At 35.9% G+C, this 27,737-nt stretch overlaps 1 pseudogene; it reads left to right on the top strand.

The window, feature by feature from the left end:
• Positions 1–27,133, top strand: part of LOC125676780 (uncharacterized) — a 55,038-nt pseudogene extending 27,905 nt beyond the window's left edge.
• Positions 27,134–27,737: the final 604 nt, after the last annotated feature.

The raw sequence follows: 27,737 nt of genomic DNA, 5'->3' as shown, positions 1-27,737 counted from the left end.
GTTAACAGTAACTGACAGTTAACTTTCCACTACTTTGAACATTTATATAGCATTAACTTGAAGTTAACTATCAGTTAAACTTCACTAACTTTTGTGCAACTGACCCAATACTATTTACTTTGGTTTATAAAACATTCATTATGAAGATTCGGTCGACAGAGGATGCTTACTCCTCCTATGCACCTGATCTCACCTCTGGTGTGTCCAGAGGTCCGTGTTTCCCCAACTATCTACTTTGTATTGCTTATAGGACTTATGAGATTGATCACTGTTCGTTATTTTCACCTTTCATTCAATCATGCTTATTATAACTTGTTAATTTGGAACACCTTTACATTTAAAATCAAGTACAAAAATGTCATATTCAGTGTCATCTGACCCAAAAGAAAACACGTAGATCCACTTTTATGTCTCATTTTGGCAATTGACAATGTTTTAGATATTGTCAAAAATATTGATGACTTTGACACCTTAAAATAAATTATTGCAATAACATTTTCTTACATTTTCAAATATCATATGCTCCATACGAGTGATTTTAAATTGAAGCAAATATTTCTAATGTTGTGCAGTCTATCGGACCATGTTTCGTTGATACTACACCGCCAGTGTTTTTCCCGCCAATAAGAATCATTCATCAGAGTGGTTACCTAGTGTCCTTTTGGAGCGTTGGAAGTTTTTCCGATGTGGATGATCCATTTCCTCTTTCTCTTCAATTTGCCATTGGTAAGGAAACATGTTTAAACGCTTAATTATATGATTGAATTGCAAGACCTTGTAATTAGAGGCGAGAGTTTTTTATCGAATGACGATAATGTGATATCTAATCAAATTCATTCATTTTAGGCCCGATATTTAAAAAATGAAATGTTATATTCATCTAGAAGGCACTTTGAAGTGATAATCAAGTTGTATTCTTTCCGGTTTATTGATTCTCATCCAATCAAAATAAGCGGAATTTGTCAATCATATAAAACAATGTTTCGGGGTGAGGGGATGTGGGGGGGATTGGACAGACATTGACTGAAATTTTCGAAATTTATGACTGGTAATCAACGTTGGTAATCCACTTATAACTTGCTTCTCGACTAGATCTTGTACTCCATTTGTAGATAAAGATGACCGACCAGGTATCGTGTTTAAAGCTGTAGTAAATGGTTTCAATGTTCTTAATCATTCAATCATATGTATAACCAAATAAGCATCGACATATTCTTGTCAGCACAGTGTGTTTACCACTTTCAAAATACAATTTTCACCTCACCTCTGATCAGAATATCTATACATTTCTTAGTATCACATATCACAAAAACTGTCATTAATTATATGATAATGAATTCCATACCATTAAGAATTTTATTCAGGTCATAGTCCAAGAGCTACACATGTGCAGAAGTACAGATCGTTAATGACCGGGGCTAGCTGTGCTGATACCAAACCGTCCAACTGTACAGCGATGTCTGTGTCTGACATGGAGTGGGGAATTCACGGAAACCACACGTATTACGTCACAATAAAAGCTGAGAACGCGGCGGGTCTCAGTACCTATGGTGTGTCAGAGCCGTATATTCATAATGTGCAGCTTCCATCACCAGGAATAGTCATGGATATAGCGGTATGTATTACACTGTTCAGATTATTTAACACTATTATATTTTTCTTGGCGAAATTTTCTTGATAGTATCACTTTCCTAGCATTTGGACTTCAATCGCTTTCAATGGGTTTCCTTGTTTCTTTCAAACGTTGTTTCATGACAGAGATACAATGTACTTTACCGAGACGACTGTCAATTCATAGTGTGAGATGGCGTGACATTAAAAGTTGGCAAAGTAACAATTATCATGGGTGACGTCATTCTCTATTTGGTGATAGTGAGTAAATGAAGCCTAGATATATCTGAGCCGCGAAAAAGAGCTAAAGCGGCGTTTGGACGTAATGGAAGTGTGGTTGGCAGCCCCTATAAAAGCGAACTTACCTCACTAAACTGCTGTAAAACTCGTCGTTACGTAGATTCAATGAAAACCTTCTCTGATCTCTACGTCAAGTCAAACAATATCTGGAATTTATTAACAGTTTTATATAATATCTTCTGCACAAGATATTCCACATTTTATTCGTCATCAAAATTGAGTTTCTGTGTTCGAAAGTGACTTTTCACAGTATTTCTGAGGACTCTTCAAAATTTATACCAGAACCCATGTAGTTGGTTGTTTTTAATTATATGGAATAAATTACAGTCAAATATCACCGTCCTTCTTTCCTCGTGATAGATAAGCTTTCAAACAATTGGAAATAATGATGTTACAATGTACCAGGAATATCGTGTTCTTGAATTAGAGGAATGAATGCTGCTGCTCTTTTGTCCTCACAATTTTTGTCACTCACAATCTTCCTTACAAATATCACATACTAGATTTGACTATGAATTGCTCCATTTACCCGATTAAGTGATATAGCTCAGGTAGATATGCCTGATTTGTTTGTTATATATTGTTTAACGTCCCACTCGATATTTTTTTTCACTCATACATATCTATGGAAACGTCACCACCGCCGGTGAAGGGCTGCTACATTAAGGCCTATTGCTTGGCGCTCATGGCCTTTGAGCAATAAGGGATCTGTGTCGTTCCACACCTGCTGTGACACGGAACTTCAGTTTTTGCGGTTTCATTCGAAGGACCGCCCCATTTAGTCGCCTAACAACAAGCAGGAGGTATTGAAGACTTAATCTCACCGGTCGTCAGGGGATGTTTATTCTTCCTAGATTATGTTTGAATTTTATTATCGTTGTAACGACATTGTCACTTTGACGCATGATTAAATATCACAGAAAAAGTACGAACCTCTAAAGTGCATTTTTACATATTGTGTCTATTTAATATATGATATTCAATGTTTTCCATTTTAGAATGATGGGGCTTTTCATTTTATTGTAAGTATATTGGTAGAAGCAAACACCCATTATTGCTTGACCTTGTACCTACTATTAGATCCGACTTTTTTTCTTTTGAAAGTCCCAATATTTAACAAGGATCAAGATAAACTGAATGCTGCAGCTAATTGTATCTTATTTCGCGTTTATGTTTTAGTATATTAGAAAAATATGTGGTTTAAAATAAACATGCTTTGTGATCACCGATAATAAGAATGCTAAGTAGTTTATTATTTTTTAAAAACAAATCCAGGACATTGATTACACATCTGTGACGGCTAGCCTCTCTGCAAGATGGACAGGATTTTCTCATGCATATCTTGACATTACTTATAAATTCCGAACAGGAACTTCACCAGGCGCTGCTGACGTAATTCCTGAAAAAGACGTCGGAAGAAATGAACCGCATACTGAACAGAGTTTAACCTTGGCATTTTTCAAGGTACATCTATATATACCATTATCAATCCAAGTAATGATCATCGAATAAAGATATGCGATTTATCAAAATACGTTTTTCTATTTAAATGAAAATTGATCATTGTTCGTTATCTTCACCTTTGATAAAGGGAAATTGACAAAATTCATAATGTTTTCATGTACAAGATGTATTTCATTTTGAAATACATATAATTTTCTGTGAAGTAATGGAGATGCAATATAATTGCGAGGAATCATCATTGCACATGCGCTATGGCTATAATATAAACAGCAGTTGCATTAGAAATAATATATCAATTGGAAACAAAGATTGAAAATTATAATAAGTGGATCTTTATTACCATTTAGCTCCGCATCTGTATTCTGCTACTTTTGCACATCTTTCTCTAAGTTGTATTGTATTTTGTCAGATAACTGAAATGATAAAAACAAACCCAATAAACTTGTCACAGAATATTGTGTCATGTTGTCATTTTGACATGATGGCTGAAATATTAATATCTTTTACTTGTATTTCTATTCGGTTAGCTTGCTAGTATGGTTTTTAAGCTTCTTAATCAAACTATAAATGTTTATCTGTAGACCTATTACGTCACCGTGACTGCTGTATCATCTGCTGGCAGTGTTGAAATGACATCTGATGGACTGACGGTTGTCCAAGAAAATGCGTTTCTGTCTGGTATTTTTGTTTTTGATGGAGAGGAATGCCTTACAGAAGGTATGAATATCTTTCACGTCCCTTATCATCTCATTGGTTAACAATCTAGAAATGTGTTTATTTGTCGTTCTAGCATGGAATACTACCATAAACCAAATCCATCATGACTGGGTGAGTTGCTTTAACAGTAATACAATACTTGCACAGGTTTCGTGTCACTAAAGGAAAGGTGAATATATCGAACAGGGAGATTGATTACTCATCGCTATCTTCACCTTTCATTTATAATAATCAAAAATGCGGAAAAAGTATATGAATTAATTGTTACAGATGAAAATTAATTTCTGATCATGTCTACGAGAATTAATGTTTTGAATCCTTCCTAATGTTAAATATAGTGTCAATATACATGTATACTAATAATGATGCAGGTACCCCCCGCCCAATATTTTACAAACAACTGCTTTCATTATTATTAAATGCAAAGTTCGATATATTGATTACTACCCCTAACATTTTTTAAAAGTACAAATTAATGATAATGGAAATATAAGAATAATCTATTGTCTTTACATTTACTTCAGCAGACTGGCATTTCTCTGCGTATAATAACGAAGAATAGCTCTAATTAATTTGAAATTCTTGTGCAAAAACAGACTTCACATTTGAAAGTTTTCTTCCACAGTGTCAGGTAAATATTATCACAAAATGATCTCAAGCAGGGTCAGCATGACGGCCACATTGCTCATTTACGTACATATAGGAACACTCACGACTGCGGCAGTCGGCAAATTCGGCAAATTTCGGTACCCTACATCTAACCCGGAATATATGACGTGAATTAATTTGTAGCTACGCCTAATATCTGTAATGCGATCGTATATTTACTCTCCCAGAAAAAAATGCTGTCACCTTAAGAAGGTAGTGATCAAAATGACTTACCCCTCCTAGGCATCTGATCCCATATCTGGTGTGTCCAGGGATCCGTGTTTGCCCAACTCTGAATTTTGTATTGCTTAGAGGAGTTATGAGATTGATCACTGTTATCTTCACCTTTTTAAAAAAAATGAATTTATCGAGTTTGCCTTAGACAACTGCCCTCTGTTTCGAGAAAAAAACCACCATAATTCTCAAAAACAGACAGTTACTAACATTGATATTATTATATGTTAAAACGGACTGTATTTCTCGGGAGCTCTTAGTAGTTCCAGTTTATCAATGACGTTAAACATATTGTTATACGTCATTGTATACGTATTATGGCGGAAAGCATCATACATCCGAGGTTAGATGGAATCACTCGAGGTGATACGAGTGATGATAGCCGGGATCACTGATTCGAAGTTTAAAACTAGGTTCACTCGTTGCACATACATGTATGCAAGGCTTACGTGAGTGCGGTTCAGATTTAAGGTAAATACTGAACCTAGGGTAGATCAAGAGGTGGTTTAAATCTGACTTCGTTGTCCACCTACAGTACCCGCAACGGTATTCTTGACATTCCTATCGTGTTCTATTGTGAGTGTATCCTATTGTATCGTGCCTGTATGCTATCGTATCAAGCGTGTATCCTATCGTATCAAGCGTGTATCTTATCGTATCGTGCCTGTATCCTATCGTATCATGCGTGTATCCTATCGTATCGTGCGTGTCTCCTATCGCATCGTATTTTGCATTTATCAGGTTTTCCGTTTTCTATCGTGTTTTGCCTTTATCAGATATATTGTGTTTTGTGTGTATCCGGTTTTTCGTTTATTGTGAGAATCGTTTATCGTGTAGCTTCGGAAACTATCAGGATCGTATATTAAATCTAATGAAAAAGTACGATACTTTCCGAAAGCTTTATTCGTTTTGTTAAAGAAGCTATCTTTATGAATCTAGGGAAGACAATATATTTGAAGGATACCATAAAGCTGTCGATTTTAAGGCAGAAGAAGAGCTATTAATCTGTCCAGAGAGTGAAAATTTATCACAATTCAATTTTAAGTAGGTGGGATCAGGTGCCTAGGAGAAGTAAGCATCCCCTGTTGACTGGTCACACCCGCCGTGAGCCACATATCCTGATCAGGTAAACGGAGTTATCCGCAGTCAAAATCAGTGTGCCAAGAACGGCTTAACAATCGGTATCAAACACGTCAGGCAGCATTTGACCCAATGCGAGGTTGTATTGACGAACTAGATCGTTATAACGACCATAGAATTTGCGAAATGCTGACTTCAATCGAGACTGTTGAAATCCCTGTACCATCAACTTATTTGTCAGTAGTTTACCTCGATTTAAAAACTGACTATACCCAGAACAAGCTCTTGCATATCGAATCAGTTGAGATATATAAACACCATATGCAGGTGATAATGGAATATTTCTACATAAATGTGGGAAGTTGACGATGGAGAAGCTGAAATCCTCCCGTTTGTCATACAGTTGAGTTGTTAGTTTGCCGTTAATGTCCACTTTCAATAAAATACATAAGTTTTAATAAAAGTTCTTTTTTTCTTTTTTTGATATATGCCAACTACTGAACTTGTGTGCGTCCTTATATTTTTGTATCAACCGTATTTTGACAGCAAACATTCTCAAGGACATTGTATTCACATATTCAGAAGATTTAGATTTAAAAGGGTGCAAGGGTGTTGCATCTCACAAAAGTCTGTACAACCACGACTCAGCTGTCATCGTTGTTTTGGTGGGTTTTTTTTTACCTGTACATGTACACTTGTACCCTGTTCCAATAGTTGAACGAGTAGATACTGGAAATATATGCAGTTTTGATGATTATTTGATTTTTTTAGATAATAAACACATATTTTTGTTAAGCGTTACAAAATTGCGAATTAACAAAAAACAGGTTTTATTTTTTTTAATAGTTTATTTATTGTTTTGTTATTAAGATATCAATTCAAATGGATATCTTCCAATTATTTTTGACTATCAATTATCACACATAGTGTAGAAAAATCTAACGTATGAAGATATGGTGTAATGCAGTGATTGTTTTCAAAACCGGGCATGAAAAAAATAATTGCAATTATTGAATGAGTGGTAAACTTGAGGTTGATGCAAAGTAACCCTTCTCCTCGCTACACACAAAATATTACTTGGGTTTTTTTCACATTCAAGATAATAGACATTATATTAAGAGAGCTACTGAAGCATGATATCACTATATCATATTACATTTGGTTTATTGCTTGTATGTTTTATATATTAAACATTAGGTGACAATTGATGTTTTTGAATGATTCGCTGAGAAAATTCATATACATATCAAATAATGAATTAAAAACTGTATATAGTTTAGTTGTTTTTTTTTCTATTTTAGCTATGATGGCGTAAAAAAATAAATAGAGTTAAAAATAGATTTCAAAAAACAGTACGACCATGTATTAAAGAAATTATACGTCTTGGGTATATAATGCATATTGAAATCCTTTAATATTATTATTAACATAACGGAATTATGTTGTAGGTATAAACATTTCGCTTTGTCTAAATTGCTTCTAACATTTCTCTCAGGTTCCCCGTTTATCGTGAAGATCGTTTATCAGGTTTTGCGTTTATCAGGTTTATTTGTGTGTATCCTATCCCATCGTGCGTGTATCCTATCGTATCGTGCGTATATCCTATCGTATCGTGCGTGTATCCTATCGTATCGTGCGTGCATCCTATCGTATCGTGCGTGTATCCTATTCTATTGTGCGTGTATCCTATCCTATCGTGCGTGTATCCTATTCTATCGTGCGTGTAGTCCTGAGTCAGAGATACGCGACTGACTATCAGTTAAAGGGTCGTACGAGCTTCATTCATATTTAGGTCTGCGTTTACAATCTTAGATCGTTTAGTGAAACGGCCGCCTCCTTTCTATAAAATCATTGACTGTAATATCTTATAACATCTGTGATAAAGAAGTATGTGTAAATTTCAGTGAATATCACAACATTTTTTCTTCTTCAAATTCTCCAGTTTCTCTTTCATAGGTTATTCACCGTAATTGCACAAGAGACAGTGACTTTCAGTCGTCCACAGATACTTTGAGTGGATACTGGACAATTTCGAACGAAACCTTGCCCTTCACACCAGACATGTATTATCGCATTGAAATAAAATCTCTATATGGGGGTATGCCGTTTTAAAGCATGCTAAAAAGTCAACACAAACCTTACTGAAATCGTCTATTCAATTTCCTTATGGTGTATATAATAAATGTAATTGCCCAGAACTGATTTATAGTACACGGAATCAATAAAAGAAAACTTTTCCTTCCAGACGATTGGAGTGTCTATCAAAATTACAGTTACAATTACGGGAGTCGGCATGTCCACGTCACTGGACTTCTGCTGGAGCCCGGCAGACTATATCGATTTGGTGTCAAACCATGTGCAATACAGATTTGTTACCAGCCGACACATAGCAACGGTATCCTGATTCTAGCAAATCCACCAGCATCAGGTGATATAATTGTAAACCATGATAATTCGTCATCAAAGGAAAAGGTAACTATTTTGATATCATAAGAATTACTCGCAAACTTTATATCCCTCTGACACAACAATTAACTATAAATCTGCATCGCGATGCTTTTTTATTCTCGTAAAGAGTAGAACCTTTAGTCAATCGGTGTTTTCTTCACCTATGTAGCATCTATATTGATGCATATATGTTTCCGCGACTGCATATTTCAAAATAAACAAACCATAATTTGAAAGACGGATTTCTATATTACATTTAAGAAAACAAGACTACTATTACGAAGAATGACTTGTGGGAATACTGCTTTGAGGATTCCAAAGCTTCTAAAATACGAAAAAGAACAATGGTTATCAGGCTTTCTGATATCATTGTTATAATTGATTGGCTTTAAACGTATCCGGGTTACAATAGATCAATGTACCTTGCTTACCGTAAGAGGCGACTAAATGGAGCGAGCCCGCAGATGATACCGCAAAACCGAGGTCCATTGTCAAAGCAGGCGTAGCACTAAAAAGATTTCTTTCTGTTTAAGGAATGTAAGCTCTTCACGTAAATCAGAGATTATTTTCAAAAAAAATATGATAGCTCAAACACTTTTGCGTTAAAATACTAAATTTGATTAATTGTATCAGAAATGTACGTTGAATTATTTAGCTCAGGGTAGTAATGGATATGTTTGCGGACCCAGATATACAGATTCCAAAAGATAAATATGGAGTTATCACTAGATATGAATGGGCCATAACGGATCAATCGGAGATTGGGAGATTACACACCCACTGGCATGAAGTGAAAGATTTCCAGGTCATACCTCACAAATACAAGGTAAACATTGAAGAAATATCACTTTACTGACTTTATTGTTAATTGATTGATTAATTTTTTGATATTTGTACGTCCCGACCACAATGTTTTGCTCATTTTGAGACGTGTTGTACTGATTTTAAAATTGTATCAAAATGAAAATTACTTTTTGCAGATGGAATTTATAATACCGTTGGATGGAAAAATCGACTTTTCAAAGTGCAGACGATTCACTGTTAGAGGATACAACAAGGCTGGGCTATATTCTACAGTGTCTACGGAAATCAAGGATTGCAGTGCGTTTGACCCTTTATTCATCAAACCTAACATTGTCATTGATGCTATAGGGACACCAGACCCCAGCAGAGGTTAATATTATGATTTTGAAATCATAGAACATTTAGAGTATCGAGACCCACAGAAAACAAAATGTTCAAACGCCCATCGAAAACTAAGTTAGATTTAGTTTCTCTACTAAACGAGAATTCCCAGGTTGCTTTCTACAAATTCAAATCACTTGTTGTTTCACACTTCTCACTATATGGAAAAATGTAAATAATAGGTCCTCAGTACCCATTGCTTGCCGTAAGAGGCGACTAAATGGGGCGGTCCTTCGGATGAGACCGCCAAACCAGAGGCCCCATGTCACAGCAGGTGTGGCACGATAAAGATCCCTCCCTGTTCAAAGGCCATAAGCGTCTATCATAGGCCGAAATTTTACTGCCCTTCACTGGTAATGGTGGCGTCTCAATATGAGTGAAAATTCTCGAGAAGGGCGTTAAACGATATTTAACTAATTAATCCTGTCAACATAGAAAAACGTATGCAAAACAAAAATAACCAAATCAGTCCACACAATGCCCTGTTCAGTGAATAATCGCAGTATTACATGTATCGGAGATCATATATCTTTCAGATGGACATGGAGAAGCCATTCTTTTGCAAAGAAATGCTAGATGGTCACACCCCGACATGGACTACACCCCAAACATGAACTATATATCCGCTGTTTGGCCTACTCTTCGCTATAATTCCTACACTGTGGCAGTCATCCGAACTCATACTATTGATGTCACTACTTACTATCTGCCAGCAACCAGCTTGTCACTTAAACATCCTTGCAATCATACAGATGCTATAAGCTGTGATAAAACAGGTAAGTATAACAAAGTGTTTTAGCATTGTTTTCGTGTATTTATAAACGATAAACAAATAAGATTGAAAGAGGTATAAAATTTGTATGATATCCGAGAGGCGAAATTTCGATAATGAGATCATAAGCTATAAGAGTAATAATTCAAAAACATTTTCCAACTATTCTATATTTTTTGTGGATTTCAGAGCATGCATTCATCAATGCAAAATTCAATGACGGTGACCTTGAACACGGACGGCGTTACGTTGTATGTATCCATACGGAGTATACAGAAATTTCGCACGAAAAATGGACTGAAGTTCTTCCGGAAATTAATATTTGCAGCGATGGAATTGTGGTGGATCTCACACCCCCATCTCCAGGAAAAGTTTGGATTGGAAAACAAGGACAACAATATCAGGTTTTAATGAGAAAAAAGTTGTATACTGGCTATTTGTGTAATATTTATGACGAACAACAATCAATAATTCCAATCAGACATGAAAAATAAGTGTTAAGTGAACACGGACCACTTGACACACCAGAGGTAGAACCATGTGCCTAGAAAGCATCGTCTTTTCATTGCTCACACTCACCGTAGGTCCTCTCTCTTGATCAGGTAAACGGAAGTAATTCGTTGTCCATATATGCATGTAAAGAACGGTCTAAGAATTAGTAGAAATCACGACACGCAAATGCCTGTTCTGCGTATGATCAGTTTTTGTTAAAGCAAACACGATGACGTTACAAGAGTTTCAACTCTCTCGTTTAAATTCAGCAGTTAGTACATTCGATGGTAGATATAACGACCTAGTTAGGCAACACAACCTGCCATTGAGCCTAATGCTATCCACTTGTTTCATACAAATTGCTATGCCATTTTTTGTACACTGACTACAGATTGTTCCGTTTACCTTAACATGATATAGGCCTCACAGCGGGTGTGACCGGTCGACAGGGGATAGTTACTCCTCCTAGGCAACCTGGTCCAACCTCTGGTATGTCCAGAGGTCCGTATTTTCCCAATTATATGTATTGTATTCCTTATAGGAGTTATGAGATTGATCACTGTTCGTTATATTCACCTTTTCACCGATTTTTCTTTAATATTTTGTTTTCTTTATATGTAGAGTACATTTCATTTCAGATATCTGTAACTGACTTATATGTAACCTGGAATTCATTCAGTGATGTGGAAGAGTTTGATATGATATCTCATTCTTCTGGAATTCAGAACTATCAGTTAGGAATAGGTGAGTTCGGAGTTTGAAAAACTTGAAAGCTGTATTTCTGATCAATGAAACATCATAACTTGTGTTTCATGTATTGCCACTAGGAACATCTGGGGGCGGAAATGACGTCGTAGCATTTTTCGATGTGGGTGTTGTCAATCATAGAGCTCTCCATGGTCTGACTCTACACAGCGGTCATAAGTACTACGCAACAATACGAGGTAATAATATATTCAATGTAGTAACTAGGGATTATAATTTGGAAACTTGGTATATCCTAGGCACCTGGTCCCACCTTTAGTAAGTCCAGAAGTCCATGTATGCTTTAATTGTAATTTTGTATTCTTTATAGGAGATGTAAGATTGTTCGTTATCTACACGTTTTCATAATATAGAATAATTATTACAAATTCAGCGACCGATTTTGCCAATAGAACAACTATCCAAACATCGCCACCCATCATCATCGATACAAACTCTCCTTTAAAAAGTGACCAGCGAATAACTATCTCAGGGCATCACATCATATCTAACTCTGAACTTGAAACATGGTAAGCATGTAACAATTATGCCAAATTTCTTTCAAAATCTTATAATTAGGTATATTACAAGTGCAAGTTTAAGTTGCTGATTAGAACTTGGACAGTCGAAGCTCGTAAACTGTCTAGACTATACCATTACATTCTTTAAAACCGTCATTATAATAGTTTCAACAGGGTCATAAATTGAAATTTCTCATCTGTTAAAGTATTAAACGTTTCGGTTACTTTTCAGCTGGAAGAGCGTGTTCAGTGACCCGGAGAGTGGAATTGACTTTTATATGTGGTCTGTTGGTTCACAGCCCGGTCATTCCGATATCATGGAGTACACTCGAGATGATTCTGAATGTGGAGTGAATGATAAAAATGAAAGACTAGATATCAAAGAAGGACATGCCTACTATATATCTGTCAAGGTGAATTCTCTCTCTCTCTCTCTCTCTCTCTCTCTCTCTCTCTCTCTACCCTACTTTCTTAAGGTGAATTCTAACTACTAGCTTGCATGAATTTCCAAATCAAATGTACAAATACATATATGGTTGAGACTTAGCATGTTGTTCTTTGAGATAATGTCGATCAAATGTTTACAAATTTAAAGAATGTTATTATCTTTAAAAGCTTATTGATAATTTTCTAGTTTTATTTAATTTTTTTAGGCATACAATGAATGCATGACTGAGATTTTGTTACATGTTGCTGTTCTCATCTTAGATGATTTCATTTTACTATCATCTACATGTTTTCGTAATTCAAGGACCGCACTTATTTCGAATTAAAAGCTAAATAATACTGTTCTAGTTTTATTTACATTATCTAGGCATTTAGTAAAGCCCATCTAATGTCGATGGCAACCTCTTGGGCCTATACGGTTGATCTCTCTCCTCCTCTACAAGGTCACGTTTTGGATATTTTACCTAGAGAAAGCACTAAAGTAGATATAGACTTCCAAACAGACACAGAATCACTGACAGTGGTTTGGAATGAGTTTCTTGATCCTCATTCTCTAATCCAAAAATATTTTATCAATATTGGAACTTGTCCTCTATGTGATGACGTCATCGGACGACAAAGTATTGGCCTTGTGAATGGTAAAAATTGATTACTACTAAAATATTTACGTTATTTTGACTACCCATAAAGAAAATTGACATAAGGTGGTATTACAGTAATTTATTGCTCTAAGTTACGTAAACTATATGAGTTATTTGACTCTCTTTGAAATTGATTCAGCACTCATCGTAAATTTTGTCCATTTCGGATCGGGTTTGACTTACTACAGCACGGTAACTGTGTGCAATTCAGCCGGATTTTGTACCACTGCTATCTCGGATGGGGTTATCATGGATAACAGTCCTCCAAATATGGGCTTGGTTGCAGACGGTACATCCTCTAATGACATGGAATACCAGTCAATCAGGTTATTAACATCTTATTTAAACTGATAAGAATACATAATTTCTAAATGCAATTTGAATGCTTCTCGGTAGGTAATTCGAATCACAAACCGACGCAAAAAGAAAGGAAATGGTAATGATTAATAAAATATGAAGATAACGAACAGTGATCAATCTTATAATTCCTATAAGCAATACAAAATAGAGAGTTGGGCAAACACCGACCCGGGATATACCAGATGTTTGATCGGGTATCTAGGAGGAGTAAGAATCACTTGTCGGCCGGTGACACCCGCCGTGATCAGGCAAACATAATTGTCCGTAGTCAAAATTGGTGTACCAAGAACGGCTTAATAATCGGTATGAAACACGTCAGGCAGCATTTGACTGATATAAATATAATGCACCGACACGTATTTGAAATTAACTCTAACATGGAATGTATATTGCAAAATAATTCCAAATTTCCCATGAGTCTAGGAATTGGATTGGTGCCAAATGGTATGGTTTCACTGACCCTCAGTCCGGGATATCTCATTATGTCTGGTGGGCTGGGACAACTCCAGGGGGGGATTCTACCTGCGGAAACAGTTCACTTATTTGAGGAGGCATCTGCATACAACTTCTCACAGGAGTTACCCGTATCAAAGCGCATATACGTAACAGTCAGAGCATATAACAAAGCAGGTAGTCATTACTTACAAGAAGGCTTCCAATCATGGTACTGCACTTGAAAGATAAATATTGTTTAGCATATATATGTATTCGTTATTTAAAATAAATATATTGCAGGCTTGTTTGTGGATGCAGTGTCTAATGGATTTATTGTTGATGAAACTCCACCTGAGATCAAAAGTGGACCAACATTCAAAAGAGATTTTGGTCTGACGGAAAACACCCAATTTTACAGATCGTCTGTCAAGGTGAAGTGGGATGTGGATGATTCACAATCACACATCGAAAGACAGTACTTATCTGTGAAATCCCACATCGGCGGTGACTCTGAATTTTTTTCTACCCAAGTAATTACATTATCTACATCAGTCTAACTGACAAAAGTGTTTATTATTTGCTCTGTTCACAGGAATACGAGCACGAAAAGTCTGTTTATTTCTTTTCATTTTTCAGGTGAATGGCATTGCAAGGGATTTTATTCTAAATGGCATGAAACTGCATGACGGAGTCACATATTATGTGACCCTACATTCATGCAATGGAGCACAAATGTGTGCTTCTAACACATCTTCCGGAATCCTAGTGGACAGTACTCCACCCAGCAGGGGTACAAATTATTTCTACATGTCAGAGAAATATGAAATATGAGGTTTTAGTTAAATCTCAGAATAAATCTCACTTCATTTGTTTTCATTAGGTATGTTTGCGATGCAGACTGACCATGCCGTTGACGCAGACTTAAGGCGTCACGTCTCCGGGTTTATGACGTGGTGGAAATATTCTGTGAACCTCGCCTGGTTGGGATTTGCTGATGCTCACTCGGATATCACTCATTACTTCGTCAATGTGGGGTCAAATTACATGGGAGCGGATTTAAACGCTGTGGGTATATATATATATATATATATATATATATATATATATATATATATATATATATATTCAAAGTGTTCCCGTTCTTTAGAATGTTGACTGAAAATGAAATAACTCGCAAAGCAAAAGAAGACTATTAATTATTTGAAAAAGTGAACTACAGTTTAGCATAATATTTTTACGAAATATGTGGGAATTACAGACAATTACCAAACCCTACCAGTTAACGTTATTATGATGTCATAAAGGACTCGATCAATTGAGAGAGAAAGAGAGAGAGAGTGAGAGAGGGGGAGATAGATAGATAGGTAAATAGATAGATAGATAATTTCTAAATAACGAGAGATTTATATTTTACTGATACACATGTAAAATATTTCGAATTTATGTTCTCGCGATTTGATGTGTATAAGCCATTCCACGATATTAAGTACTCGCATAAAATAAGGAATGTACAGTATAATAAGATGCGACAACATGATACGTGTACAACACTTCATCTATCTGGAGATCCAGCTTAATATATCAGAAGATAGGAGAGTGGTATTCCATAACCTTGTCTTTTAAAAACTTTTAGAAACCCGGTGTGCCTAAAAGAGTTAACCATTCGGCAAGTGGGGAGGATCGCTATGATGAAGGACTAGTTCAAACACACCAAATTACAACCTAGAAACTTGTGGCCTACGACTACCTCTATATCAGTGTTTGGGCAATTAACAAAGTAAGTTAATGTCATCAGCTTTTTGTTAATCCATCGTGTGTTTTTGAGATTGGGATTTGTATCCGCTATATTTGACGATTTCAGGTAGAATTATCAAGTGCTATAGTCCACTCGAAATTTAGAAAGCTTCCACAAGGAATGTTATCCTTAGTAAGACGATGTGAATCTGAAGATTGTGAGGGGCAGTGTGTCTGCGCTCCACAGGACAAAGTTTGTCACAACAACGGACTGTACTGACGCCACGATAGGTGATATGGATGTGAATTATATCATCATGTAGCTTACTGTAAAATATGCTTCCAAAATTTTAGTTTTTATTTGGTTTTGTATATTTCACTTCGTGTATAAATCCCGCTGTTTGTGGTATATATGTACATTTCTCTACAGGAAACACAAACACTTTGATTAAAGTGTCTAATGTAATATCTGGAACATCCAATATGCATGTACAATTCACCCCCAGTAACACGGCACTCCAAGGTCGATGGGTAATTGTCCCTAGGCAAGGCAGTCCACCTTTCATGTAAGACTTATTTTAAATAACGAAACAAAATTGTACTAAATGTCTTTTCTTCTTTCTGGAGGAAATAGGTCATTGATATTTTAGAGACTTGAATACTGGTTATACTTGAGTAGGAAAGGTGGAAATAACAAACAGTGATCAATTTCATAACTCCTACAAACAATACAAAATAGAGTTGGGTGAACACGGACTACTGGTTTATGAAAGGTGACGATAACGAACAGTGATCAATCTCATAACTTCTGTAAGCATTACAAAACGAGAGTTGGACAAACACAAACACAGACCCCTGGATATACCAGATGCTGAATCAAGTGCTTACGAGGAGTAAGCATTCCCTGCTGACTGGTCACAGCCGCCGTGAGCCCTAGGTATTTATCGAAGAAAACGGAGTTATCCGTAGTCGAAATTGTGTGCCCAGAAGGGCCTAACAATCGGTATGAAACATATTCTTTTCATTTTGTTTTATCCTAGGTTGACGATCCACGGTGTTTCTCTATTTACCCCTGACGGATTTAGTCACTGGAGAGCACAAGAATTATAGATTTATAGAAATGTCAAAGTCATAGATTGTATACTCACATGTTATCAATATGATAAATCTTTATCTATATAGAATATTCGATTTGACTATATCGTCAAGAAATTTAGCAGTGAGTCTTATTTTGTGTGGTGTGGATTTATTCTTAGATTTATTCTTAGAAATCATCTACACGACCATTCCCTATGGTAACTTAGAGACTATACGTTTTACGTCATAGAAAATTGAGCGTATTCCTTAAATTTTTATTGCGTTTACATGCAACAATATGTAGATCGTCTTTGTCTCTCTGGAGGATGTGCTGGGATTTAATCGAATTCCATGTAATTGCAAATCCCTATCTCCTACATATAGATATAACCCTCTTTGTCGGTGTTTGATATTGCAAGAGCGGATCCAGCATGCACCATGGGTCTTGACTCCTTCCTCATTTGGAAAATACAAACAAAAGTATACTCGAAGTAAATCACCCCATGACATTTTCATTTGTTTTGATCCCACCCCACCCCCACCCCCATAAAGCAGGGGCTGATTCATAGTGTTAATTCTCCAGTTACAAATTATTAGTGATGATTTGACTTAGTTTTAGTTTTGTCTGTTATTAAGTTCAAGAAAATAAGATCTACAGCACAATTGGCTAAGTACGTGTGTGTACATGTACGATGTGTCCGTGTTCGAGAAAATGCAGACAATTCCACACCACACCGAAATTAAATGCACGTTTCTTCCTATAAGGTTAAATGTTCAAAACAAATATATCTAACATTATAACATTAATCATTCTAGGTCGAATTTAGGGGCGGATCAAGAATTTTTCTAAACGGGTGTATCTTTTCCCTCCAAAGGGGAGAATTTTTTCATTATTTTGTTGCACACCTTTACATGCAGGAGATGCTTATTCGTCCTAGGCACCAGATCTCGCCTCTGGTGTGTCCAGGGGTCCGTGTTTGCCCAACTATCTATTTTGTATTGCTTATAAGAGTTATGAGATTGATCACTGTTCGTTATCTTCACTTTGCATACATTAGTGTCACACAAATGGTCATCTCAAACGCTTATAAAAAGTAAAGTAATGTAGAACGACCTGTGAACGGCGGCGAAATAGATTATTAAAGGAATGAAGCTAATTTTGACCTATGCTATGCAAGGTGAAGATAACGAACAGTGATAAATCTCATAACTCCTACAAGCAATACAAAATAGATAGTTGGGCAAACACGGACCCCTGGACACACCAGAGGTGGGATCAGGTGCCTAGGAGGAGTAATATATGATATAATGTAACTTGGTGCATTTTATAATTATTATAATGTAAAAAGATAAAACTACAGTTCTTCATTTACACAAAAAAATGTAAACAGTCACTTAGAAAATAGAAATCACTTGCACCGTGCAAGAATTCACTTAGCAACAGACTGAGGAAGCGTCGAACAAGAAAACCGCCATCTTGGTTATATATATAACTGGAGCATGTACATTATATTAATCAAATTTGAAAACGCAAGGTGGTATTTTCAACGAATCCTAATATAGAAGATATGTGTAGGCTACATACGTAGGACTTATATTTACTGCGCAGCGCAAGATCGACTTTTGAAACGCTCTAACAGAAAGTACCGGAGTTGTTAATTTATTTTTTGATAAATTTAAACGCGACATCACACAAAATACGTCATGCACCAGAAAATGCTGCATGGATTGCGGTTTATTGACCTTAAAAATGTTTTAAACTAAATTATAACTTACCATTACATATGCAGCATTGTCACCTATATTAAATCCGACACAATCAAATATAAACAATTAACAGAATACAATCCGTATGTCATCGATTTGGCGTGACGTCATCTAGTATATGTACATTTTGTAATAATGATACATTAGATGCTTTGATAGACGGATCAAGCAATCCCCCAAGTTAAAATACATTTTATAATAAAACAGCAAAGTTGCAAGTACCATTATACCATTATTTTGCAAATTATCTCATTGTATTCGAATTAGTATTTGACGAGTTTTTACCGTTAATGTTCTGTCCACTTATAAGTAAAAAAAACGTCAAACAAATGTATCTTATTATGTACGGTTTGTTCGCTTGCTTTTCTATTTTATAGAAGACCTATAACTTACAGTGCTACAATGTGAAATTTAGAAAATAAGTTGTGCCGTTTTGAGGGTTGTCGAGGGAGCGTGTCCCCATAGCAAGTTACATTACATAATATAAATTGGGTTTTTTTTTCAGTGTGTTCAGCCAATCAATTTGCGTGTTACAAGTAAAATTGAATTATTAGTTCTATATGTTTATCATTGGATAGAGACAGGGGGTACGCAGTGTATATATAAGATCTTTACAAGCTATCTACACCTCAGATGCATGTGCTTATAAAATTCTTAAATTGATTAAATGACAAAATCATGCTGTTACTGTACAATATTTTCCTATATTTCTCATTTATATGCATTATTATGATCTTATCTATACAGCTATAAACTTGAGTAGCTTCTAATAATAGTATACCAATATTTCTCTACTTTCACGTTAAGTACACTGCGATAAGGATAGGGGATGTATGTGTATATATGTTCAACAGTGGCACCATATTTGTGGGAATTTTGCATGTTAGGAATGTTCATTACTGAGTATCAAAGTCCTATGTATTGTCGATAATTCACATGGGATGGTAACCGTAATGTACACATGTTTAATTATCTACTTATCGTATATTTCATTTGGATTTCAGCATTTCTTACCTTGATTAAATGTTTGATTTATAAACCGGGGATTTTTTAAATGTTAGTTTCTTTCCTAATGTTTGAGTTGTAAAGGCTCGCTGGGTTTTTTTTTTAATATCCTAAAGCAATAGAGCCTTCATTAGTCTACATAGTACATGCACTATATCCTATATAACGCAATAGATGTGCTTTCGAAATGTTGGCTTTTTAATAAATTGACAAAATTCGCAAATATAAAAGCCCCAAAAATTATAGTCAAATGAGGCATATAGCATAAAGCGAAAATTTGTCAATTTTTGGACAAAAAAACCACCATATAATCCCGACACATATATTTCCCGATAAGCGGTATTCAGTGTCAAGTATGTTTACTGAATGCAGAGTAAATTCAAGATGACTTCATTTGTATCATCTGTTTTATACACTAAATGCTTAAATTATACTAAGTGTGTATTTTACTTTCAGGTACCAATGGAGTGTTGGTTTCACAGATCATGACGTCCCAGCTGGAATATTTCATTCAGAACATGATAGAGTGTGGCATGATGCGGGACAGAAAAATCATATCATGTTTACTACTACACCAGGTATACGATACCCATTTTTACATCACAATACTTAACATTCTTATTTTTAATCAACTGTCTACTTTAATTATAAAATTACATTTCTAAAATGTAAACTTATACGGTACCAATTTTGATGCACCAGATGCGCATTTCGACAAATAATGTCTCCTCAGTGATGCTCAAGCCGAAAGTTTGGAAATTTGAAATAACAATAAATTTGTAAGAGCTAAAAGGAAAACTTAAGTGCCAAAACTGGAACCAAATTCATCCAAGGATAACAGCTATACATGGGAAAGGTAATCCTTAATTTTGAAATGAATTTCTAAATTTTAATACAGCGATTAAATATGCATCCGTATTTTCATGCTAGTAACGAAGTACTTAGCAACTGGGCTGTAGAGACCCTCAGGGACCAATAGTCTACAAACAGAGGCCTCGATCCAGGGGTCGTAATGTAAAACTTCTACGGTACCAATTTTGATGCACCAGATGCGCATTACGACAAATAATGTCTCTTCACCGTGATGCTCACCCGAACTTTTGGAAATTCCCGACCATGCAGCAATTTCTAGATAATAATACAAATATTGATAAACCATTAAACATGATAAATTCACTGTTAGCCTAAATACATATACTAACGTGAATTTCTTCTTCAATGCTGTCCCAAAAGTAAATACGCTTATCTGAATTATTAGGGTTTTTTTCTGCCAACAGGTCAGTACCTGGAGGAGGAGGTTTTTTATTCTGTTTTTGTTAAGGCCTGGTACAACAAAAACACATACGCAGTCTTTAAATCCAATGGAGTTATCATTGCAACGAAGAAACCCGCAACCTTGAATATTCTTGGAAGTTCGGTACGTTCATCCACGATATCAATAAGAACAGTTTTCAACTGCAACTCTTTGGTGGCTTTAATAGCATCATCTCAATACTGTTTTCTTACAATTTCCATGGTTTTTCGAGTATTAAATATCTTAGCTGTCATTTGGTGGTAAAAATGTGAAGACATCAATCAAATGACCTTCAGAAGTTTCATCAAATTGCTACAAATTAAGTTTTGTTTTTCATTGTCAACAGCTTACAGAGAAAATGATAGGCAGTGCCATGAAAGATGATGATTATATCAAGGGTGACACATCCTTAATGCTGAATTGGAAAAATAAGTTTTCCGACGACAGTACGACAATAAAATCTTACCATGTCTACATCAGTACCGTGCCAGGAGGTATGTTTACAAATTGATGATTTATAAGTAAAATCAGTGTAAAGAATTACACCAACAGCGAATCCTTTGCTAACAGATAGAAGCGTTAGAGTAAGAACACGTTTTCTAATCGTGCTTGTCCTTGGCTGTATATTTACAAGGTCATGATGTGTGGGACAGTGGAGAAGACTTGCCTAACACAGAGACAACGTACTTGGTTCACATACTGTCTCTTTCACCAGGAGTCCAGTACTACACGAATGTTATCGCTTACGGTTTCTCTGGAATTCACCACACAGAATCTTCTGACGGATTCAAAATTGACAATGTCAAACCGACAGCAGGCATCGTGTTTGACGGAATAGGTATGCACACTTCTCGACTATCATTACTCCCTCGGTTGTTATATCCCATTTTTTACAGAACATATTTCTCTCTAGTGAGTCCAGGAGTCCGTGTTTGCCCGACTATCTATTTTGTATTGCTTATAGTAATTATGAGATTGGTCACTGTTCGTTATCTTTGCCTTTCATAAATACTATATTCAAAGATGCTAACATTACGTTTTCAGGAGTGCATGATCTAGAGTACAAAAATGCATCGGATAGCATTGGAGCTAGATGGCACGGTTTTTGGATACTGGATCTGGGATAAAGAATTACTTTTGGTGTGTCGGCAATACGTCCACAATTTCAGTAGTATACTCGCATACGGAATGCAGTGTAAAGAACTGGGAAAATGTTGGCATACATACATCAGTTTTCAGACGTTTTGGGATGGAATTAGTTCTTCGTACGGTGTATTTTCATTTTACAAGCACACCTACACGTTTACACTTTTTTTTCCAAAAATGGTTAACATTCATATATTATGTTCTCTGTAGAGTAACCCTTGAAATAATTCTAAAACGAATCGATAGCCCTAGGATAACAAACCAAGAACCCATATTTACAATAATAGTATGCTGCAATACATAAAATTAGTGTTGAATATTAGTTTATAGCCTTGTTGATGAGAAGGTATAACTGAATGCCGCTAAATCGTTGGGACTTAGCATTTCGTTCCGTTGGTGAGTTGCTTCGGAAATATATACCGATTGTTAGGCCGTTCTTGGCACATTTGTTTTGAGTACGGATTACTCCATTTCTCTGATCAAGACGTGGGGCTAACAGCGGATCCGACCGGTTGAAAAGGGATGCTTATTCCTCCTATATATCTGGGATGTCCAGGGGTTCGTGTTTGCCCAACATTTATTATGTATTCATGGTGAGAGTTATGAGATTGATTACTGATCTTTATCCTTGCCTTCCATATATACACTGTCTGACATTGCATGTAGCAGTCCTTCATGTTACTTTAAAATTTCTAACACGCATTTTCCATATTGAAATTTCTTAATCTGATTCTGCTATACCATATAAGAACAATTGTTTAAAAGAAGTAAACCGTTTAAGAAACAATGTTTTCACTTTGATTTGTTACTTTTGAATTTCATGTAGGAGGAAATTATTACAGTAAAGTGTATGCAGTAGACAACGTTGGGTTTGAATCAGATATCGCCGTCTCTGATGGTGTCATTATCGACACATCTCCACCGCAACCTCAATATTTTTATCATACCGGTGAAAACCTTCTGCTGAATCCTTCCTTTGAAATATCGAACAAGACCTTGTCAGTGGAAAATGTTGAATTTACCAACATCTGTACGCTCAGTGATAACTTTATGCCCGACCACTGGGTTCTAACTGCTCAAAGCTGTGCCTCCGTTTTGTCAGCATTGAAATATTTAGCCAGAGGTGGAAAAGCCTTTCTTTTTGTCCGAGGGCGTGTGAAGCAAGTTATCAATGGACTAAAAATTGGGGAACTTTATCGCCTTAACCTTTTCTCGAGTCACCTTTCAGGAAGAGTTGCATCCATCGCTAATAAGGAAGGGTTTGTTTCTATTGTGAAAATGAAACACTTGTTTCTTCTGTATTCAAAGGCTTACAGGAAAGACGAGCACGGCTTATCTTCCTCTCGTGAGATTGTCTCCTGGCATAGGCATACCTTTTATTTCACTGCAAATGATGTTACCACAGATTTAGAGATTGGCAGTGCAGATGTTAAGACTGGTCTGTTTGTAGATCATGTGACATTTGAACACGTAGAAAAGAACAAAAACGACAGTATAGACTCCAATGTGTCCGCTCATGTCGTTTATTTACATGAATGGGGTTCTATACATGGATCATGGAGTTTCTTCGAAGATTTCAGTCCGATAAGAGAATACCAATGGGCAATAGGTACATCAAATTTGCATAGCTGTATTTTGTATGATCCTCTTTCAAGTTTTGGCTTGATGGTTAACCATGCATTTTCGCTTTGATAGGTTACACAAAAGGTGGAACACAGTTACAAGGATTTGCTAGTGTTGGGCAAAGTAATTTTGGAATTAATGCAAACATTACCCTTGTGCACAACACGTTTGTTCACATAACAGTAACCGCATTGAACGCTGCAGAACTCCTCGGAACATCGTATTCTGTTCATATCATCGTTGAGCTCACTCCACCCAATATTTCCTACGTGTACGATGGAAGATTATCAAGTATGTTTTAGTTCGGCATTGTAGAATTAGTGATAACCATTGCTGCACTTTAAGAAAGTTTAATCGAAGTAAACTCTGTAGGAAATCTTTAAATCACGCAATATCAGATGAATTGAAACATGCATATGGTGATTATCCTGCATTAGTAGTGACAAAATATTTTATGTAATATACGTCCTATCAGTATAATTTTCATTCAATGTAGGTGGAGATGAGGATGCTTGGACAGATAATGAAGTAGTGGTTAAATTTGTGGTAACAGATGAAGAATCGGATGTTGATTATTGCGAATGGGCAATAGGTATAGCTTTATTTGCTTCACTGAAGGAATTTCTTCGTGTTCATTTTACAACAAACTGAATCTTAATTTTAATAGGTAACCAACCACAAGGAATAGAGTTACAGACATTTGAAAGATTGGCAGCCAAAGAAACGTTTTTTTTTCAAAACAATTTGAATACAGTTTGCTCGAAAATCGAATTGTGTACTTCACAATCAGATGTCACAATCGTGCCGGATTATCGACCTCCAAATCGTCGGATGGAGTTAAAATTTCAATACGGTCACCATCGGTAGATCATGCAGAAGTAGTTGTTCTTCCTATGTCCATTACTGAGTACCAAGCCGGTAGTCACTATCAAAGCGTCAAAAACAGAGTTAGACTTCGGTGGTCTGGTTTTGAAGACTACGTTGGAATTGAACAATACAGGGTATATCTGCAATTAAACATTTTTGTTTTATAGCATAATAGATTTGGATATTTAAAATCAGAATAATAAATCACCTGTAACCATACATTAAATTGCCAAAAACTGTCGATTCATAACTTAATGGACAGTTTTCTTCAACCTTTTTCAACTTAATGTACACTTATAGGTAACTTAATGTACAGGTTTTAAATGTTGAAAGCAAGAAAAAATCGTGTACATAAAACGCATGTTACATGGAAGTTAAGAGTAATGATGCAGCAAATTTTCAATTTGATAAACATGTATGCATAGATATCCAACATATATCACTTTTGGCGATAAGACAAATCCAATGTGAAATGACAAATCCTGATGCCAGATAATTTCACAACATGCATATCAAGAAGTTTTCTTTAACAAACAAACATTTTCATCCTTTTCACACAGTTTGGTCATGGATTTTGGTCATGGTAAATCCATTCCTTATGCTTGAAAATATTGAAGTCAGCATTTCGCAAATTCTATGGTCGTTATAACGATCTAGTTCGTCAATAAAACCTCGCATTGGGTCAAATGCTGTCTGACGTGCTGAATTGTTAAGCCGTTCTTGGCACACTGATTTTGACTGCGGATAACTCCGTTTACCTGATCCGGATATGGGGCTCACGGCGGGTGTGACCGGTCAACAGGGGATGCTTACTCCTCCTAGGCACCTGATCCCACCTCTGGTGTGTCCAGGGGTCAGTGTTTACCCAACTATCTATTTTGTATTGCCTGTAGGAGTTATGAGATTGATCACTGTTCGTTATCTTCACCTTGCATCCAACAACATATCCTCTTTTTAGATAGAACTTTAGATAAGAAAGACATCTCGTGATGTTAACTCACTAGATGCACCACAAACAGAATCGTATTAAAGATAGGAACCACAACCGTTCATCTTTTTCATACCATTGTCATCGTATGTATTCTAATTGGTTAGCATCCACGATCCTAATAAACATTGGAGAACAAATGCAGATTTAGATCAAATTTTGGCTTTGGTCTCCTACTCTCTTTTTTCAATATCTACAATGTCACTCAAAATGTCATATCTATTGACGTTTTCTCGGGATCTATATTTTGATTGAGTTAAAAACATACTTTCTCCATCCGATGGGGACATCATCATGGAAATTTACATGGGAAGTAGTCTTGAATTAAGCGAGCTATCATTTCACGTTTGTAGTTTTCTGAAATGCCACTCAGTCTCAAGACAATCAAGTGTGTTACATAATGATACAAAACGCATAGAAATCATAGTTTATTAAGTAAATAATAGAGAAAATGTTTCAAGTTGGATAAAATCCAAAAACTGTCCATCATGTGAGAGAGAAAAAACTAATGTCGGCCTTCCGGGTCTGGAACAATTCCTCCTCTCATATGATGGACAGTTTTCGGACTTTATCCTTTACTTAATAGTGCTTTAAATACAGAGTGAAAAGTAATTTATTCTCATCTTGTATTTCATCTGACATTTGTTTCAATTTATAGATTACCTTTTCCAATGGTGAAAAGAAAATTGAAGAGAAGATGTCATTTCCGATTGGACAAGATATGAAAACCGCAAATATTATGAATTTGGAGATACCTGCAGGCCTGAAGAATATTACTTTTCAGGCGATCAGCAAACTTCTTCTTTCAAGTAGCAACGTTCTGTACAACGTTACAGTTGTTAAAGATAAACCAGAAAAAGAAGGTGAGGGCGTTCAGATAATAGAAATATAAAACATACTGGGATACCGAAGATGACTCAGAGTCAATCAATTTGTAGTTATGAGTATGCCATGTGTTTAGCGTCTTGTGAATATTTACGCTCTTTTTGTCAGCGTCTGAGGAGCTACTAACTAATGCATTTTCTGTTATATACTACAATTTTCATTGTATTTAATATCGGTGAACAGACGCAAAGTATAATTGTTCGATGTATGTCTTTCCATTGTATTATAGCTGGGAAATCATTGAAAGTATCCTGGCATGGTGGAAAACAAGAGTTTACCGTCTCCTGGGACAAAGTGTTTATTTCTAAATAGCCATTGTTCTACGAAGTTTCAGCGGGAACTGTTGAAGGCGGAACGAACATTTTACAATGGCAGGAGACCATGCGATCCAGTATCACGTTCAGTTTACCACCGACACTCGGAAAGTTGTCCAATTTGTCTGTCCACGTGTTTGTAAGAGCAATCAATGTCGGGGGAACTTACGAAGACATCAAGGGATTCATAAGACTTTCTAAATAATTATTTACATATTATCAAACTACTCTTAAATGGTTTCCATGAATTAGGAAAAACAATTTTGTTACACAACAATTTTTTTCACTGACTTTTTCTGAATTGAAAGATAGTAATTTTTTTGATACAAACTAGATTGTTTTCACTTGAGAATAGTGAAATCGAAGCCTTCTTCACTCTAAATTGAAAACATTGATACGCATTTGTTTAAGGATGTGTACTTTTAAAATACTTTCCAATTTGCATAGTAGGTGGTCAACATTACTTACCGAATATATTGAACTTTATGCATGTCTGTTTTGAAAACAAAAACAAAATTTGTATTGTTAACACTACAAGGAAACCCTTGTTATATTTTTTTTATTTTGTAAATTGAGCGAATTTTAGTTTGCAACTTCAATTGTTTGTACATAATATGTAATATTCAAAGTATTTAAATGAGCCCAACATGTGCATGAAAGGTACATGTATTGAAGCAATCCAAATGTCTGAGTTATGGTGTCAATTGTCCGTTAGATGACCTTTCAACTGACCCTGTAAACGCTCTGTAGGTACTCAGAACAGAATGGATGTTCAAGGAATATACGAATTTCTATGACATATTGGATGAATAGCAATACATCTATGGAAAGTATGGATATATGAAATGAATAAAGGATCAGAGTATCATGGAGGAATTTCATAATCTGGTGGCTGCTCATGTTTTATAACATAATTGTAGATTTACTGCAGCAGAGAG

This window comes from Ostrea edulis, chromosome 3 (genome assembly GCF_947568905.1).
Source record: "Ostrea edulis chromosome 3, xbOstEdul1.1, whole genome shotgun sequence".
In the NCBI taxonomy this organism is placed as follows: Eukaryota; Metazoa; Mollusca; class Bivalvia; order Ostreida; family Ostreidae; genus Ostrea; species Ostrea edulis.
This window is presented reverse-complemented; position numbering and strand designations above follow the sequence as displayed.